Source organism: Nomascus leucogenys, chromosome 25 (genome assembly GCF_006542625.1).
Source record: "Nomascus leucogenys isolate Asia chromosome 25, Asia_NLE_v1, whole genome shotgun sequence".
In the NCBI taxonomy this organism is placed as follows: Eukaryota; Metazoa; Chordata; class Mammalia; order Primates; family Hylobatidae; genus Nomascus; species Nomascus leucogenys.
This window is the reverse complement of record NC_044405.1, coordinates 1,224,123-1,241,376: the sequence shown is the minus strand read 5'-3', so window position 1 is coordinate 1,241,376 and position 17,254 is coordinate 1,224,123. Positions and strand designations below refer to the sequence as shown.

The window sequence follows — 17,254 nt, the reverse complement described above, 5'->3', positions numbered from 1 at the left end:
GAAGCGAGGAGAGCTGCTGAAGTAGCAGCCCTGCTCCTTTTCCCTTGTCTTGTTGGGTCAGATCCTTCCCGGGGATGATGCAGATTGGCTGACAGACTCCGCTGGAGACTTCGCAGTGACAAAGCAGCCGAGGATTAACCCTGCTCCTGGGTCCTACGTCTGTCCAGGGAGATGAGCGGGGCGCTCCTCAGGTCTCCTTCCTAGTTTTCCTCCCGGAGTCGCTCCACACGAGTGCGGGGCGCCTACTACGTGCTGGGCGTGGGGTCAAAGTGACCCAGAGTTCGCGCCCGTGCCCCCCAAGATTAAAGCAGGACACACAGATTACAAGGAGATAGAAATTGGGGGTGGGTGGGTGAAAGGGGGCCCAGGGAGCGCGTGTTGTGGGGTGAAAGGGAGGAGGTAGACGCCTAAGGCGCCAGCATCCAGGCGGGGACCCTGGGGCGCCCCGGCCCCCAGGCTGTGCCCAAACGGGAGCATTCGGCCTGGGTCCCGAGAGCGCTTTCCCGGGTCCCCAAGAGGAGCTGTCCAGGCGCCTGCAGCGGTCGCGGGCGGCTGGACAGAGCTGGGAGCCCGGGGGACGGCCCGGGCGCGCCGAGCAGCCCCTCTCTCGGGCACGCGGTCCTCTCGCTGCCTCCGGGTCTTGCAGCCCCGTCTGGGCCAGCCGGAGAGCAGGCGAGGAGGAAATCCACGAAACAGAGGGGGCTCCGCAGCTCCTGTGAGCCGCCCGGATCCGCGCGGCTTCCTCCTGACCGGGTGACAATGGGAGGGAGGGGGAGAAAAGGGTTAAGAAACTTGGCTGAAGAGCTGAATGGCGTGGGGCGGCGAGGGGAGGGACTGGGCCGCGGCGGACTCGGCGGCGGAGGGAGGAGCGCGGCTGCGGGCGGGCGGGCGGTGAGCGAGGCGCTCAAAGTCAGCCTCGCAGACATTGCAGCAGAGCCCCGAACTCGGGAGGCGGCGGCGGAGGAGGCGGCGGCGAGGCGCAGGGACGACCCGGCCCCACGCCCGCCCGCCACCCGCGCGCGCCCGTCCGGCCGTGGCCTCGCGTCCGCCGCTGCGCCGTGAGCGCCGCCGGTCGGAGGGAAGAGCTCGCCGGGGCGCCGGGCCAGGACGGGGCGGCAGGCGCCTTCGCGGACCGAGCCTGACGGAGCTGGAGGCTGGGAGCCGCGGCGGCCTGGGGTGAGTGACGGCCGCGGCGAGGGCGCCAGGAGTAGCGGCCGCCGGCGCCGCCGGAAACGGCCCGGGAGCGCGGCCCGCGTCGGCTCTGGCTTGGCGGGCAGGGCCGCGGGGGCGTCGGGGCGGCGGGGGCAGCGCGGCCGGCCACGGGCGCGCACGGGGCGGCGGGGAGGGCGCGTTTCCGGGGAAATCGTGCCTCTGCTGCCTGGTTCGAGTCTCCGGGTTCTCGCGGGGGGCCGGGGCGGCGGGCTGGCAAGTTGTGGAGTGGCCCCGGGTCGGCCCGCCCGTCCGTGCCAGTTCTGGGCAAGGGGGCGGCCGTCGCGTGGCCCCTGCGCGGGGCCGGACACGGGGGCTTGGGGGGCCAGGTCGGGGTTGGCCCCGCTCGCCTGCCCTCTCGGTCCCGAACCCTGGGCACCGCTCGCCTCGCTGCTCTCGGTCCTGCTGTCCAGCCGGATCCTGGGCGGCGCCTTTCGCCTGGGTGCCTCGCTGCTCCGTGCTCGCTGATACCCGGCTGGGAAAGTGAATAGCAAAAGGGACAGCTCGCCCGGCCCCCACCCGACCCCGGGCCCGCTCTGCCCGCACTCGCCGTCCCCTCCCAATGGAGAGGCTCACGGACCCGAGGCCTCAGCCATCATTTTACCAGGAGCCAGGGGCCGGCTCCCATTTAGGGTGAGCCGGTGGAAGTCGGGAGGCTGCCTTTTCTCCCTTCTTCTGTGTCCACCTTATTGCTATTGAATATTGTTTTATGAAGGTTTCCGTGGACGTATTCTGCAGACCCTCCAATCCCTTCCAAAGTAGTTTCCCAATTTTAATCAAGAGTTGGTGTTCAGTCTGAAGGAACAAAGGAACCAACTGTGTCTTAGAGGCGGACAGGCTGGGAGTCTGTGACACATGTTGATCTCCGAAGCATTCCAGGAGTTTCTACCTTTTATCACGTCAATAATTGGCTGCTGAAGGTAGTAAAAGAAGTACGGAATGATAAGCGCTTTTGCGTTTTAAAAATATTTTTTAACGGCACATTTTACTTTGGGGAAAAAAGACGTTCTTAGGCACAAGGATTTTTAAAAACTCAGTTGGTGGAATTGAGTTGGAGTTTGTTTCTGGTATTGTAAATGATTACATGTGGGATTGTGAAGGAAATTGTGTCCTTAGAGGAAGAGAAGCCATCTGTAGGTGTCCATAGTAAAAATGGTTGTCGGGTTATATGTGATGAATGCTCTGTTTCTTGGGGGAATTTGTGAAGCAAGGGGCTTCGGTAATTCATTCTTTAAAGTTATGAATTGCATTGAACCTGCTTATTAGTGAATCATAGGTTTAGTAAGTGGGTGGCATTATTCAGTGTTTAATCATCAGTTTTCCACCTTTGTTGAAGAGACAGTGAAATAATAGACTTTTTAAACAAATGGTGTTTCATCTGCCTGGCCCCTAAATGTCGGTTGCTGCCTGGAGTATGTTGAAGTATTTTTCACCTTCCAAGTGAGTGAGTTGTTCTAGTTTTGCCCAGCAGTTCCGTAACGTCGATAGGGTTTATTTGGTTCAGGGAGCACTGGCTTCATCACCTGTAGTAACTTTTTTTCTGCCTGGGCATAGTTCCTAGAGACAAAGAAGGAGAATCAATTAGTGGAGCGGCTACTGCCCTGCAGGTTGTAGGATTGGTTGCTCTAGTCTGTTTCATCCTGTGGTGGAGAAAGACCTCTTTCCAAACTTACCTTTAAAAGTGCCCTAGGAGTGTGAGTAAAATAAACATCAGAACATAAGAGAGAGAAAAAAAAGGACTGTTCGTTGTTGATTTTATTCAAATGAGTTAGTTGAAAAACCAGGTTTAATGCCTGTGGGAAGTTAGTTGAAAACCAGGTTTAATGCCTGTTTTACATGCATTTCCAAACTCTGCAGAACTTGGATTTTGCTAATTTTAACACCCTAAAATATTGTTAACTTTGCACTAAAGAAGTGTGTGAAGAGACTAAAGGCTTTTCTGACTCTTGCAGTTATAAGTGCAAAACATCATGATAAAAAATAACCTATACCACCACCTAGAGTCTGTTTGTTAGTTTATTGCTCATGAAGTTTGCTTAAATTGACATGTCTGTTACAGTTCTGATATAGTCGAAAATGATTAAGAAGTACTAGCTTTCAAAAGGCCATCCAAGAGAACAATTATTTAAGTAATAAATAGCAAGTGCCAATTTAAATTATCCGTGCCACCTTTAGAATGGAAAATTATGACATATCAAGTTGAGTGGGCTATTCTCCAGAAGATGTTAATTCAAAAGATTTTAAAACGGAGTTTTCAGTTTGTGCACCAAGGCAGTTCTGATTGCTTAAAGACTTCTGCGTCGTTATCAGAGATTCAAGAAATCTTCCAAATCAGATGCCATTAGAACTTTTTGAAGTCCAGAAGAAACAAAAGCAAAAATACAGGAGAGCATTACAACTACAGAAGTTCTGGAAATTCGGAAGTTAAGAGAGAACGCAGCCCATGACACAGTTGTGGTTTAGAGATATGAAAAGTAAAATCAATGTGAATTAAAGTGATAATCTGTTTTGCTGGTAGTTTATATGCGGTAAAGCAGTCTATTAAATGAGAGACCTTAGGGAGGCAGCTTTGTTGCCATGTGGCTTATCACGTTGTCCATGGAGGAAGTAATGTTCCTCCTTTAAGTGGTGTAGCCTGAGAGAAAGATGGCCTCCAAGATCTTTAATTAATTACCAGTTGAACAGAAAGAACTAGAGCACTGTATTAATTCTGTCAAACATCACTATTTTAGAACATTGAGGACAACTAAAAATGAATTAACGCATATCTGAAAGCAGAGTTTGATAGAAGGTGACAGATGAGGCAAAATATGCCAATCTAATGGAACAAATAAGATAAGCAGATATGCCATCCTTGACTCTAGAAAGATCAGAGGGAAGATTATTGTTAATTGCACAGATTCTATTGCAGACCAATGCTAGAAGACAATGACATAGAAGTAATTTTAAATCAGAGTGGCTTAGGATATATGAGGTTAAAGGAATTTGGCTTTTAATTTTAAAACGTAAAGAATGTAAGAAACTTAAAAGCTCATGTTGTAACTGTTGTTTGAAAAGCAGTAATAGTTTGGTGTATCAGGTTAAAAGATAATTTTGCTCAGAATAACTTTAAAATACCGAATTTTTGTCAAGGAAAGCATTATTCACTTTAAATTGTGATAGGGTCAGTTTTGCTTTTCGCATTTGAGATTGCTTGATACAATTAGTTTTTAATGTAGGTTAGTAAGAGAAGAGGAGTTGTAGTCCCTTCCCTACCATTTCCCTCCCTCCCTTACTTTCTTCCCCTTTTCTAAAATAAACAGTGTCTAGATCTTTGGATATTTTCTTCCATGAAAAGTGCCTTAGTTGCAGCGTTCCTTCTTGGCTGTGGTTAGGGAGAAGTTTCTTCGCTCTTGTACTTTTCCCTTCGTGCCCCTTAAGGTGTATTGATACACAATCAGAGTGGGTTTTGTTTTGTGTGTTTGTTTAATAATGATTTACTGTTACATGGACGAAGACTGGGAAAAAGCATTTGCCGTTCTAGCAAAGTCCTGTATACCTATGTCTTCCAACTGGAGAAATATTTTCATTAAAATAATCTTGACTACTATTGAAAAGTCGAAGAAAATTTTCAACAAGATATGCTAGGTTCTTGCAGGATATGAGTTTGAATCTGTGAACCAAAAAGGTTCAAGTTGCATTTCCTCGAGTTGTAGTTTTTTCAGGGACTTTGGGGGAGGGGGAATGAGCAAGCTCATCCTGTAGTATTTAGATAACACAACAATTAGAGAAATGTAACACCAGTATGGTCACTAAGACTTGAGAAGGTAAAAACCAGGAGTGTCAGATGATGAAACAGGCCATTGGAATGGAACTGCAGATTATGTCGAGAGGTTGGAATGAACAAAAAGTAAATGGAGGAGAGAGATCTAGTTTCCGTATCCTGTTTGCATCTGATGCTGAAGCAGAGACATGAATTGCTGATGGTAATGGATTCTATTCTCTTTTATGAGGCCAGCAATATTATATAAATAGTGGTTGTTTGAGGGAGAGAAACAACAAGTTCCCATTTTGTGCATGTTCACACTTTGTTTTGAATGTCTCTGAGATGTCTTTAAAGTAGAGGATCAAAATTGGGTACCAGCATGGAATCAGGAGTTACACTTTGGAGGAAAATGAATTAATGCTAGATCACATTTTCTTTAATCTTTTAAGATCTGGAATTTTCCAAGGGTCTTCATCAACAGGGAAAACCATGTTCTGAGTGCTAAAGTTTGGGTGGTGAACTGGATAATTCTTTTATAGGATCTCTGATAAAGATAAACATGTAAATAACTGCAGAAAGAATACTTTATTTTAAAGCACATCACCTATGATTCATGGTAGGGGGAAAATAGAGACCACAGAAACTCCTGAAGTCTTATCAGGGTTTCTTTGCAAACTATCATATGGATGCCCATCTGTTGTTTTTTCTTGAAATTTAGTGTTCAGGTTGATGGATACTGAATGTATAGGATTCTGAAGATTGGAGTTTATTTAGAACAGAACTTGCCTTTTGTTTTACTATGAGTTATGAAATGCAGTTTTAATTTGTTGCGATAAATATAGAAACTGAGATGAGTAGGAATTTATACTAACTTTTCTCACTGTTAGGGTACATACTCTATATCATGAACCTTGAAATGCAAATTGATCCCTACACTATCTTGCAAATATTACAAATGAAGAATTACAAAAGTTGTGGTATTTTAGCTTATCAAAATGCACCCGAAACATAAAATAGTTTTCCTTAAGTTCTTAAAACAGAAGAATAGGAAAGAGTTAAAAATAAATGTGATACACTTTATCATTATATTAGTATTTTGTTGAAATTAATACCTTGAATCACGTTAGGGATAAACATTTAGCCTAGAACTCTGAAAGTAGTATAATGTGAATCAGATTTAAAGAATTGAGAAGGCTGGCAACTCAAAAATAGAGGAAGAAAACACTCTTTGGGGTTATGAAAAAAGGATCCTCTTAGTATTAAGATTTTTTAAAAAGCTATATACACTTCTAAGATAGATTGTTCTTGAAGATAATGGGGTGACTAATTACCTGCTAAACAAATTATGAGTCCTGTGATTCTTTTTTTGGTTGAAATAATTTCAAGAACTCCAGCATGTGTTGCAACTTTGGCTAGAAAGGTGATTGTGACATACATCCATTCATCCATTCTCCCTCTCTCCTTCCCTCCTTCCCCCCCTTCCTTCTTTCCATTTTCAATACTAGGGCTGGGGTAGCAAAAAATAATAATAATAATAAACAGTTTTGTAAAACTTGATAATAGAATTCTCTGACAGAGTTAATAGTTGTGTTTGAAATTCAGAGCTAGTATGGTTCACTCTCCCTAGAAAATAAAATTTTAACTTCTTACACCTCAGGGAATAAAAACTCTAAATTAAAACCCATCTTGCCTCTTTAACTTTGTGTCACTTAGCAAAAATATCTTTAAGGATGGAAAGAAGAGACCCCATGTGCCTTAAATTCCAAGTCACTGTGTGACTAAGCTCAGAGTTTCAATAAATATTAAACTAGAATCCTGCTGGGAATTTGAGTCATCAGCTTAAGCTACTCCTGAGACCAAGACAGCTCTGGTTGACCTGATGTTGGTGTTTATTCAGAGCTTTGGTGGAAAGGAGCCTCTCACCCTTGGACTTCTAATTAACAAAGTCATTCCTTAGTCACTTGTTAAGTGATAGTCAGAGCTACTCCTTGTTTTCAAGCCTGTAATTTGCTAAAGGATTGAGCACAACAGAGAAACTAAGGCGTTTGGAGCTTCTGCTGTTTAGAGTCTGCTTTCATTATTTTACTTTTACTTTCTTATCTAGCTATGTGAGGGTACTAGGTAAAGGTCTGGTGATTTGCTTTAGATACTTAAGAGAAAAGCTTAGCTGTAGCCACATAGAGTGACTCAGATGGCTTTCCTTATAGTTACATGTTTTTAATAGTTGAGTTTGCCTGTACTCTTCATAACGTGCACATGTTAAATATGTTACTGCTTTAAAAAAGCATTTCATTAGTAAGATGGGAAATTGTTTATGTACAATATTGAAGTGAGAGTAATAGTATAATGGTGTGTTTGGTAACTAACAGGACACAATCAAAATTTGAGAATTAGAAGTTCAGAATGAAAAAAGGACTTCTCTCTTGAGGAATCTATCTAGAAGCTGAGAGATAGCAAGTGTTTAACAGATTGCAATGATTTCTGAGAAGCATGCTTTTGAAGATTTTTTAAATTCCTGAATTTATGAGTTTATATTATAATAATCTATAATAGAGCAATAGATTTATACACTGGAAAAGAAACAAGGGAAGGACAGAATACACAATAACATGTAGGACATCAAGAAAATATGTTTGGAAACATGTGAAACTCTCCAGATGGGAAATAAGAAATATTCTTGAGAGAAATTAATCACAGTTGCAGTTTTTCTCCTAAAGGGACTGTTTGCACAATGGGTCATGTAGGCTCAGGTTTGATTTTTGAAAAACGTGTTAAAAGTATTCCTGTTTTGTTATTCCATGTTTATTTTTCAAGTTTAGGTTCCGCTACTAAATCAAGATGATACAGATAAAGGGAAAGCCCTTTTATCTCCCCCGGCAGCATCTGTTGAATAAGGGGGTTATATTTGATTTCTAAATTCTAAAATTCTGACTATACAGCAGTATATGCTGTTGTTGACAGTAAACAGTAAAGATTTCAAGCCTGTGGTTTTAAAAGAAGAGATGATTGGGTAGAAACTTGGAATATTAAGAAGTTGTTTAGTTACTTGCCTGTTGCCTTTTCCTGTTTTGTTGGGAGGGGGAGCAGGGAAAGGAAGAGTATTGAACTTTTTGGGGCAACCGTTTTGTGCCAGACATTGTGCTGGAAGCTTTACACACATTTTGTCTTTTAATCTCTTCTAATTCCCCTGTGACATATAGGTATCATTTTCTCTAGAGATAAGGAAACCTAGTCTGAGAAATGCAAGAGTAGTTAACTTGCCTGCGGTCAGTCACATGGCTTTCATTGATAATTTGATTTTCTTTAAGAATATGCCACTGTTTGAAGAAAAAACCAGTTGCCATCTTTTTCTCAGGAAGCCGTTAAAAAACCTTGCTCCCAACCTGGTAGCCATAAAACTCATGCAGCATTTCCAAGCCTCATAGCCTGGATTCTCCAAGACCAGGCTCTCTGGGAAGGCACATTGTTGCCAGTCGATGATTCTGCAGCAGCTTATGCTAGTTCTCAAAGCGCTGATGTCCTGCTGCCTGCATTGCACTGGAGGGAAATGTAGTCACCAAGGGCTGCCGCACAGGCTCTTTTCCCTCCAATGCTAACTCTTGTGAAGTGTACCACAGAATTACTGCAGTGTTATTTGAGGCAGTGAAAGCAACTATGTTTCTTTATATAATTCATTAAAATAGCTTGTCATGGTCTTAAACTGAGTGTTCCCAAGGCTAATTATGTTTGTCCACTTCAAGGAGCGGCTGTAGCAAATTCAGAACCATAGCTCTTCCTGGTGAAAAGTTACAACTCTTGACTATTAACAGTTCTTAACATGGTTTTTTTTTTAATTACCCTATCTTCACTCACAACAATTTTGTTAAAGACTATGCTGTGCTGATAAACTGGTCTCTGAAATACAAAGAGGAAATTAACAATGCATTTGTGAATTGGAAGGAAGTGGAAGTAGAGAGATGAGGAGTAGTTGACTTTATTTTGAGAGTAGACTGTGTCAGGAGGGAGATTGTTGAGTTGGGGAGCTTTGTGGCACATAGTACATTTTTAAGTACATACCAGGTACGTGCTTTTATTGTTAAAGCCATAAGAAATGGAGTTAGGAGCTTCTCCACCTCCTTTTACTTGCCTCATTTAAAATTTACGGAATTTTGAACCTAAAAGATTCAAGCTGAGTGGTTCCCTATACACTGAAAGGTATAGTCAAATTGAAACTATGTTGGAGACACAAGGATGAATAATAAGACTCGTAAACATAATATTTTCTAGGGTGCTTTGGATTTTGAGTTGCCAAATCATGTGGGAAAAGCAAGAGATTTGTATAAAAGCTGCAAAGGAAACATCTATGTTTTGTTTAGAGAATACATTTTATTTTGGCCAAATAAGAAAAAAGAGAAATTGTCAAAGTGAACAATATGGGGGGAAGAATGTCTTCCTAAAGATCAGAATGAACTTACATTCTTTCCTTAACTGATCCATGCTTTAAAAAAAAAAAAAAATGAATTAAAATACACTGAATCTATGTGATGCCAAATACAAGGATTGAAAACAGTCTTTTTTTAATTTACCATCTGATTCCTTTCCAATATCTGGATGTTTGCTATTATTGTGGCAAAACCCATTGTTCACTGTATTGCTAAAAATCTACTTTTATCTATCCTGGTAATACTTGACTGACCTGAGTCAAAGTCACATTTTCTTTCTTTCTTTTTTTTTTTTTTTTTTTTTTTTTTTTAACTTCTTTTGCTTGGGCTTTCACGAGTTGAAGTGATTTCATAGAATCGTTAGATTTTTCAGGTTGGAAGAGAATTTGATAAAAGCTATGGCTGCTCTGGATTTAAGCACACCTATCTTAGAGGCACCTTGTCCTCCCTCCATTTATCAAACAAGTTGGTTTTTAGATGCATCTTATGTGTGGAAGAGCACACAATTAGTGTAGACTATAAATAAAGTAATGATAAAATGCTACCATTTGCTGCTTATGTGCCATTTTCTTTCCTCTTGGGTTTCCTTCTTTCTCTATTTTTGTTTTGTCTTTACTCTATTTTCCTTTTTATTTCTTAATATCTTGTTCATCTTTTTTTTTTTAATTGCCAGGGGATCCATGTGATACAATGGGGTCAATAATTACTTATCTTCCTGTAGTTTTTGTTTTTGCCGTTAAGTTACAATGTCCAAAACAGTTACTATCTGCATTTTACAGAGGAAAAAATCGAGTCCTTTAGAATTTAAACACATTTTGAAAGTCATTCAGCTAGCAGTTGGGTAGATCTAGGATGATCAGTCAAATCTTGATTTATTTCACACTTTTTTGTTTGTTTTTGTCAAAGCAGTCTCAGAAAGAGGGGTTTGTGTACCAGGTGTTAAGGAATAGTTAATAACCTTTGGTGATGGAGCCTGCAGTAAAATCCAAACTAACCCCGAGAAGGGATCTATAATAATAAGAACCGGGTCTTGAGAGGTGAAATGAGAAATGGCTGGCTGCATCACTTTTGTTCTAGTACCTTATTTTCTTCTCATGGTCTTCATAAAAGTCTTAGGATTAGTTGAATATTCTGGTACTTGAAATGTAATTTCCAGGCTGAGAATTTAAAAAAAGAAGAGTACAGTTATGTACATGTTCATTCAGTGGCATTGCTTTACATGTTACATACATTTGGAATTTTATTTAAAAAGAAGTAGGGAGACTCGCTGTTTATTTGTAGATGAAGACAGTCAGATACCTTTAGTTGACCAGAACACTCACAGGCCAGCTCTACTTTTTACTGATGAGTAGTATTCCAACACCATTAATGTAGGTGGTTGGGTCTCTTGGTTCAACTGGAAACATATCTCAAAGGTTATGGACCCCATTCCTGTTTTCTTGAGAAAGGTAACAAATAAGATGAGGGGGCACTGTGTGGACCAGTGGTGATAATATGCCATGAACCAAGTGCACCTTGGTCTACACCCCTAGAAAAGAGAGCAAGAGAGAAGAAACCTATATGTAGACCTTTTCATGGACCACACACTGGCCATGCTCCTGACCTTGGTGAAACATTGGAAAGGAATATTCTCCCTCATGGGACAGTGGGCAAGGGAGTTTGTAGGCTTACTTCTGTCCCCACGCCTCTAGCAAGATCCGATTTTCTTTCACAGTTTTGTGTACACCCTGATTGTAAAAGTTAAACTTGTGTTATAGCCGTTTTCCTTGGTAGAACTCCATGAATAGGAGCTTATTCATCAGTGTACTGTTGGTCCTGTAAGTGTCTGGCACACAGAAGGATGTCTATAAGCATTTGTTGAATTGAACTGTACCAGTCGCAACCACTGGCAAAATTTGGCTCAGCAGTAGAACCTTTATGTATTTATGCATAGCAGTTGTTAATTATTATGTGTAACTTATGAATAATGGAAGCTCTTCACATTTTTTCCTTAGTCCGTTTAAATTAGGACTTTTAAAAGGAATAATTTTTTTTTTTTTTTTTTTTGAGACGGAGTCTCGCTCTGTCGCCCAGGCTGGAGTGCAGTGGCGCGATCTCGGCTCACTGCAAGCTCCGCCTCCTGGGTTCATGCCATTCTCCTGCCTCAGCCTCCCGCGTAGCTGGGACTATAGGCGCCTGCCACCTCGCCCGGCTAATTTTTTGTATCTTCTAGTAGAGACGGGGAGGAATAATATTTTTTCCTTAAAATGTATCATCTTCTTTCCAGGCATACTAATTATGAGGGAAAAAGTGAAACTGACTGTTAGTGACATTATAATTAATTGGTACTTGAAATAATTTGTTTTGTAATATTACATTTCTTCAGTAATACACAAATTATAATATATTAGAAAACATGTTTAGCAAAATCTTTGGGGACAACATTCTTTTTGTAAGGAAATGAATAAATATATTTCTGGAGCCTACTAGGCAGTTTCCTTAGCATCACTTTCTGTAGTCAAAAGGACCCACCAGCTGGGCACACTTAACTGCCTTGGATTTGACAGCTTGGTAAGGTGGAAATCTTAACATTTCACATCTAGAGTTAACTTTGGTGTGCAGTAACCTTAAAAGTTAAGAGGGTATCAAGAACAGTTGATGATTCAGAACTTAGTAAGTTATGGGATTAAGTAGTATATGAAGCCCTTCTATGCCTTAAAAATTAGGATTTGCTCTTCACTAAAGGTGAATTTCCTGACTCTTTTCTAAGAGTCATATTCAACTACATTAATAACTGCTGGTAAGAGACAGAAAATAAAATTATTTTGAAATGGAGCTCAGAGATTTCTAGACGAGAAATTTATTTTAAAATGCTAATAAAAATAAATAAATTATATGGATATATATTTATAACATTGATTTTTAACAGATGTTCTTAAAATAACTTTAACCAAGTTTCTTGCTTTGTGAAGACAAAGTTGTTTGTTTTTTGTTTTTTTAACAAAGGTAACTTTATGAGTGTTTGACAGTATATTTCTTTTGGCTCGTATTTCTGTGTATTCGCCTGCTTGTAAATCATAGCAAAAAGGAACAAGCTAATGGACTAATGTATGAAGTAAAAGGGCAGAAAAATGAGCACATTTACTATTTATGCACTGTGTTCTACTGTGTACTTTCCTCCAGTGCTTACTTATCCTGAATTCCTGAACAACTTTTTCCCTCATGGTTCATTAGTGTCAGTCGGTGTGTTATAGAAATGCGTGAATTTCTATAAATTAGTTGTGAGTGTGAATTTCCCACTGTTGGTTTCCTCAGCAGACACCCAAACTTAATTTCTATTTCATAAACTAAAAGTTGTAGCTAAGGCATGACATCCGATTGAAATTAACAGTATTCTCCTTTGCGATGAAAAGGGAGAATAAAACTAAAGTTGCTGGTAGTTGCCCCTGATACAAGTGTTTGCTTAGCTTTGACCATACATCGATCTATTTATTTTACATTTTACACATCCGTGGGTATTCTTCCCGATAATGCCAAGGAATGCTTTCCTTTGCAGGCATCATTCTAACAACACAAACACATTCACTGCGAATTTTAAACTCTCGTTCTCTTTTTTCCTCCTTTAATAAATTGTCTCATTGAGATTATTCATTGTTTTGGCAGTACTCTGATCTTGCTTTTGCAAAATCATTGTATATTCTGTTTAATGGCATGTTACTTTAAAACTGTAAAGTTTAGGGTTGCTAAAGGCAAAAGCTGACAATATTTGTTAATATTGAGAATAGGTAAAAATGGGCCTTTGGGCAGTCAACAAAAGTAAAATTAAAATCTGACTTTAAATCTTTTGAAAATCTAACATTAATATGGATTTCTTTATACCACTCAGAAATTCAAATTTTGTTTTATGATACTGATCTTTAAGTTGTTTATGTGTCACAGTGAGAGTGGTAAGAACCTTTTTTTTAATTGTATGAAGTAAATGGAAGGAAAAATAACAGTATACATCACTGTGGTAAAACTAAAATATCTTTAATGATAGCATGTTAGTTTGGACTACGTTTTGTTTTATTTTACAGTGAATTAGGAAGTGTTTTTGGTTCTGTTTTTTGGAACTCTGGTAAATGTGAACAGCAATTCGTATGCATATAGGTGTAAAAAAGACGTATTTGAAAAGATAATGCTGCGTGAATTTGTCCAGTGAGGATAAGTAGCAAGTTGTAATTACCTTCTGTAGTTTAAGTCATTGGCTGTATTTAATACATCAGTGAAGTATCGGGGGGAATATTGTGGTTGTTGTACATACTACCTTGTGAGTGTTGCAGGATTTAGTAGTTCTCAATGACCATTGTTACTTTTAAAAAGGAAAAAAAAAGTAGTGAGGGGATAGGATAGGAAGTTTCGATGTGTGGGAGGGGAAAGGAATCATTACTTCTCAGCTGCTGAAGTCACAGTTTATTTTGTTTTAGGCCTCTTTGCATAGCATATTCTAGAGGATGGCGAAGGATAATAGTTTGGGGTGAAAATGTTACTATCCTTAACACACTTCCGGGTGGTTTAACTATTAATCAGAAGCACCATGGAGATTAAAGAATTGGAGCTAGGGATTAGATAGGTTTTAGTGAGGCTTTGCCATGGAAAAAGCTATGAAATGGGTGAGTCAGTTAACGTCTCCTTGCTTCAGTAGCAGCATTACTTCGAAAGCGAGGTTTTACTTTCGAATGTGTTGAGCGTCAGGGTGAATAGAACTTAGGGCTGAGAGGATGTCCCTTATGATTTTTTGAGCTTGGCATTTAATATTTTACAGCAAAGTTTTTAGCTTAACATAATTGAACTTGTACTAGATAGGGTTAATAGGCTAGAACAAAAGGTCAAAGCATAAGGCATTAGGCTTAATTAAGGGAGAGCAGGAGTGGCAGGAGTGTGTGACAGTTAAATGGGTTTCCCACAGACTAATGTCGGTTACAGTGCAACCATGCCTCAACTTAAGTGGGTTATTTTGTGCAAAGGGCAGCAGTGATTAGCAGTTTGACATGCCAGACACTTCTGGCCAATCCCATCTGTTTTAGAGGTTAAAAAAGCACACCTTTATGAGCTGATGGATTGATTTGTGTGCCTGCCCGTCTGGTAAAGATTAGAAGTCCAAGGCCAGTGCAGTAAATGTCAGTTATAGAATATTATACTTTCTTGGTTGGCTCATTGTTTTAACCGTCAACTGTTTTATAATGGGGGATAACTGCTGTTTATGGTGTTGAATGCAAGATAGGTGGGGGAACAGGTGAGGGAGGAAGAAAAATATTTCCTAGATGGACTTGTGAATTAACATATTCTGTAGCAGGTGTTCACATTTTAAATGGAATGTTTTTGACCTGTTCCTTACAGTTTCAGTCACATTATTCTTTTCTGAGTGTTATCTTAGCAACACTGCCAGTCCAGGATTTAATTTTGCATACAGAATTGGTAGGTTTGTTTATTTAGGTACCTCTTTTTAAAGGTGTAATAATTTTTTATTGACCTCCTGAACAAGGGAAAATAAAATGAAAATGACACACACACATGCACGCGCGCACACACACGCGAACACACACACAGAGTTCTGTGTTATTTTATGTGGTCAGTCAGGTGCATGTGAAAAGGAGACACAGGAGGGGCTCAGGAAAACAAAGTTTATTATACTCATGAGTTCTCGGAGGCACAGCATGACGTTCAGGGTCACATGAGAAAGCCCCAGTGTTGGTCCAGGGGCCAAAGGGGCAGGAGCTATAAGAGAGACCAGGCTGCAGCCCTTTCTGGAGTATCTGTGGGAAAGGCAAGGCAGAGCGGGTAACCAAGTTTAGGATTAGCTAGTTTGCATTAGCTGTAGGTAAATGCTACTGCTACTACTACTAATAAGCTATAGGTGTATAATGATAGTAGCTTTGAATAAGTTGTAGGTATACAAGCTCTAAACTGTAAGAGTGATCCCTAGTTTGCCTGGTAGATACCAGGCAGGGGAATATTGCCTCCTAGGTGTATGGGTCAGGTGGAGGAGGTATGGCTGTGGATTGGTTAGTTTGCCTGTGAAAGGTGCGCCGAGTCCTTTGCCTTCTCTAAGCATTGGCTGGCCCCTAGAGGGGCAATCTCTTCCCAGCCAGAAAGGAGTCAAAACCATCATAATATACAGAAAATAAGAAACATAAACAATACACACATATGTACTTGCTTTAAGGGTAGGATTTACTATGGTCACATGAGTTTGAAGTGTGTTTGAACTTAGACTCTAACCTATTTCTTTCTTCATTGCAAGCTGTTAAGTGCGATGCCGTGAATATAGTTCATTTTCAGTTCTGGAATGTAGCTCATTTGAAGATACACAAATACTATGTTGTGGTTATAGAAGTTGGCTCCAACATATTCTGAAATTCAAAGAAAGGAAAGATCTCAATTGTCCTCATAATCAGTGAACTTAGGAACATAAAGCATTGATTGATTCTTTTGGGACAAGCAGAGAGAGAATGTTTGAGAAAAACAAAAGTTATCTTAACAGAAGATTATATTCTTCCTGAGGTTTGAGTTTAAATAGAAATGTAGCCAAGAACATTGGAAACACATTGGAAGGTTCTGATTGGTCTCAATAGCTTATCCTTGTCAAAACATGTGAACCATAAATTGCTTGTTACGTAGTTACACAGATTATATATTTCATGTCTGACCCTGAATTATTTCTTATAGAAAGAAAATTAAAATACCAAGATGTGGTCTCTGAAAGTTATATGTAGATAATAATAGGAATTAGTATTTTATTATGTATATGTATGCATTTATTTTAAAACTAAGCTAATCCAAAGTGAATTGGCTTAACTTATAAAAAGACATTGAGAAATTTTATTTCGCATTTACAAAGGACAAAGTGACATCATGTATTGAAGTTTATTTAGGAATATATTAATTAAATATGTGTCCATCCGTGTGTTCTTTGTGGAGTAGCATCTCTTGAAATGATTTGGATCTAATATAGATTTACGTAAAAAAAGTTTTGCCCTCCTCTACAGGGAGAGAAGGTGAAGAAGCATAAATTTTATAATATCATTGCTTCTCTTTCATTAAATCATTTGTAAGTTGCAAAAGATTGGCTTGAGTAGTGTAAAAGTGCTTGGATAGTAAATTAAATGTGAGAGATTTACCTAATTTCATGGGTGGAAACTGCTTAAATGAATCTTTTGGTGATGTTGTATTAAACCTGAAACAAATACTTCACATTCTGCATATGTACTAATATTATAAACATTTAAAAAGTACCCTAAATCCTATTCTTTTGATTTCCTTCCATTTTCTCCAATAACTTCAAGTGCCAATAATATCTTGTTTGTGTTACAATTGCATTTTACAAAGCTAAAGGGAAATATTTTGTAGGGTTAACTTTTTTGTGTGTGTGTTGATATACTCTTGAGATTTTGGAGAATACACATTATCCCCTGTAATCTATGATTGTTAATCTGTCAATCTATTGTACCTCTTTTCTTTTATTAATATAGTATTATTGGATTTGAGACATGTAAACTATGCTTCTCTAAGCAAATTAGTTGAATATATTCTTGTTTAGGTTATAAAAAATGAAAGCAGGTATTCTTAACATACTTGGCATCCTGTGTTTTAAATTCTTTTCCTAAAACTATAGCTTTGTAACCTGAATATTAGGTGTTAGAGATTTTACAAGACAATGGGAAAATAATGGCCCTATATTGTATTTTGATTCTAAATGCTATTAGGGTATAGAATTGTTCTTTACCTCTATTTAGGCAGATTAATTTTAAGAAGAAAACCATAATATATGATGGACTTATTCAAATATATATTTTAGTGTTATTTATATATTTGTAAAATGAATACGTGTGTGTGTGTATGTATTTGTGTGATATATTTT

At 39.8% G+C, this 17,254-nt stretch overlaps 1 protein-coding gene across 2 annotated transcripts in view; it reads left to right on the top strand.

The window, feature by feature from the left end:
• The first annotated feature begins 905 nt into the window (after positions 1 to 905).
• NRIP1 (nuclear receptor interacting protein 1) overlaps positions 906 to 17,254 on the top strand; it is a 105,241-nt gene continuing 88,892 nt past the window's right edge. For both annotated transcript variants that reach the window (XM_012501914.2, XM_003263783.2), the window contains exon 1: positions 906 to 1,176. The gene's annotated coding sequence lies outside the window, so the exon portion shown is untranslated. The remainder of the gene's footprint in view (positions 1,177 to 17,254) is intronic.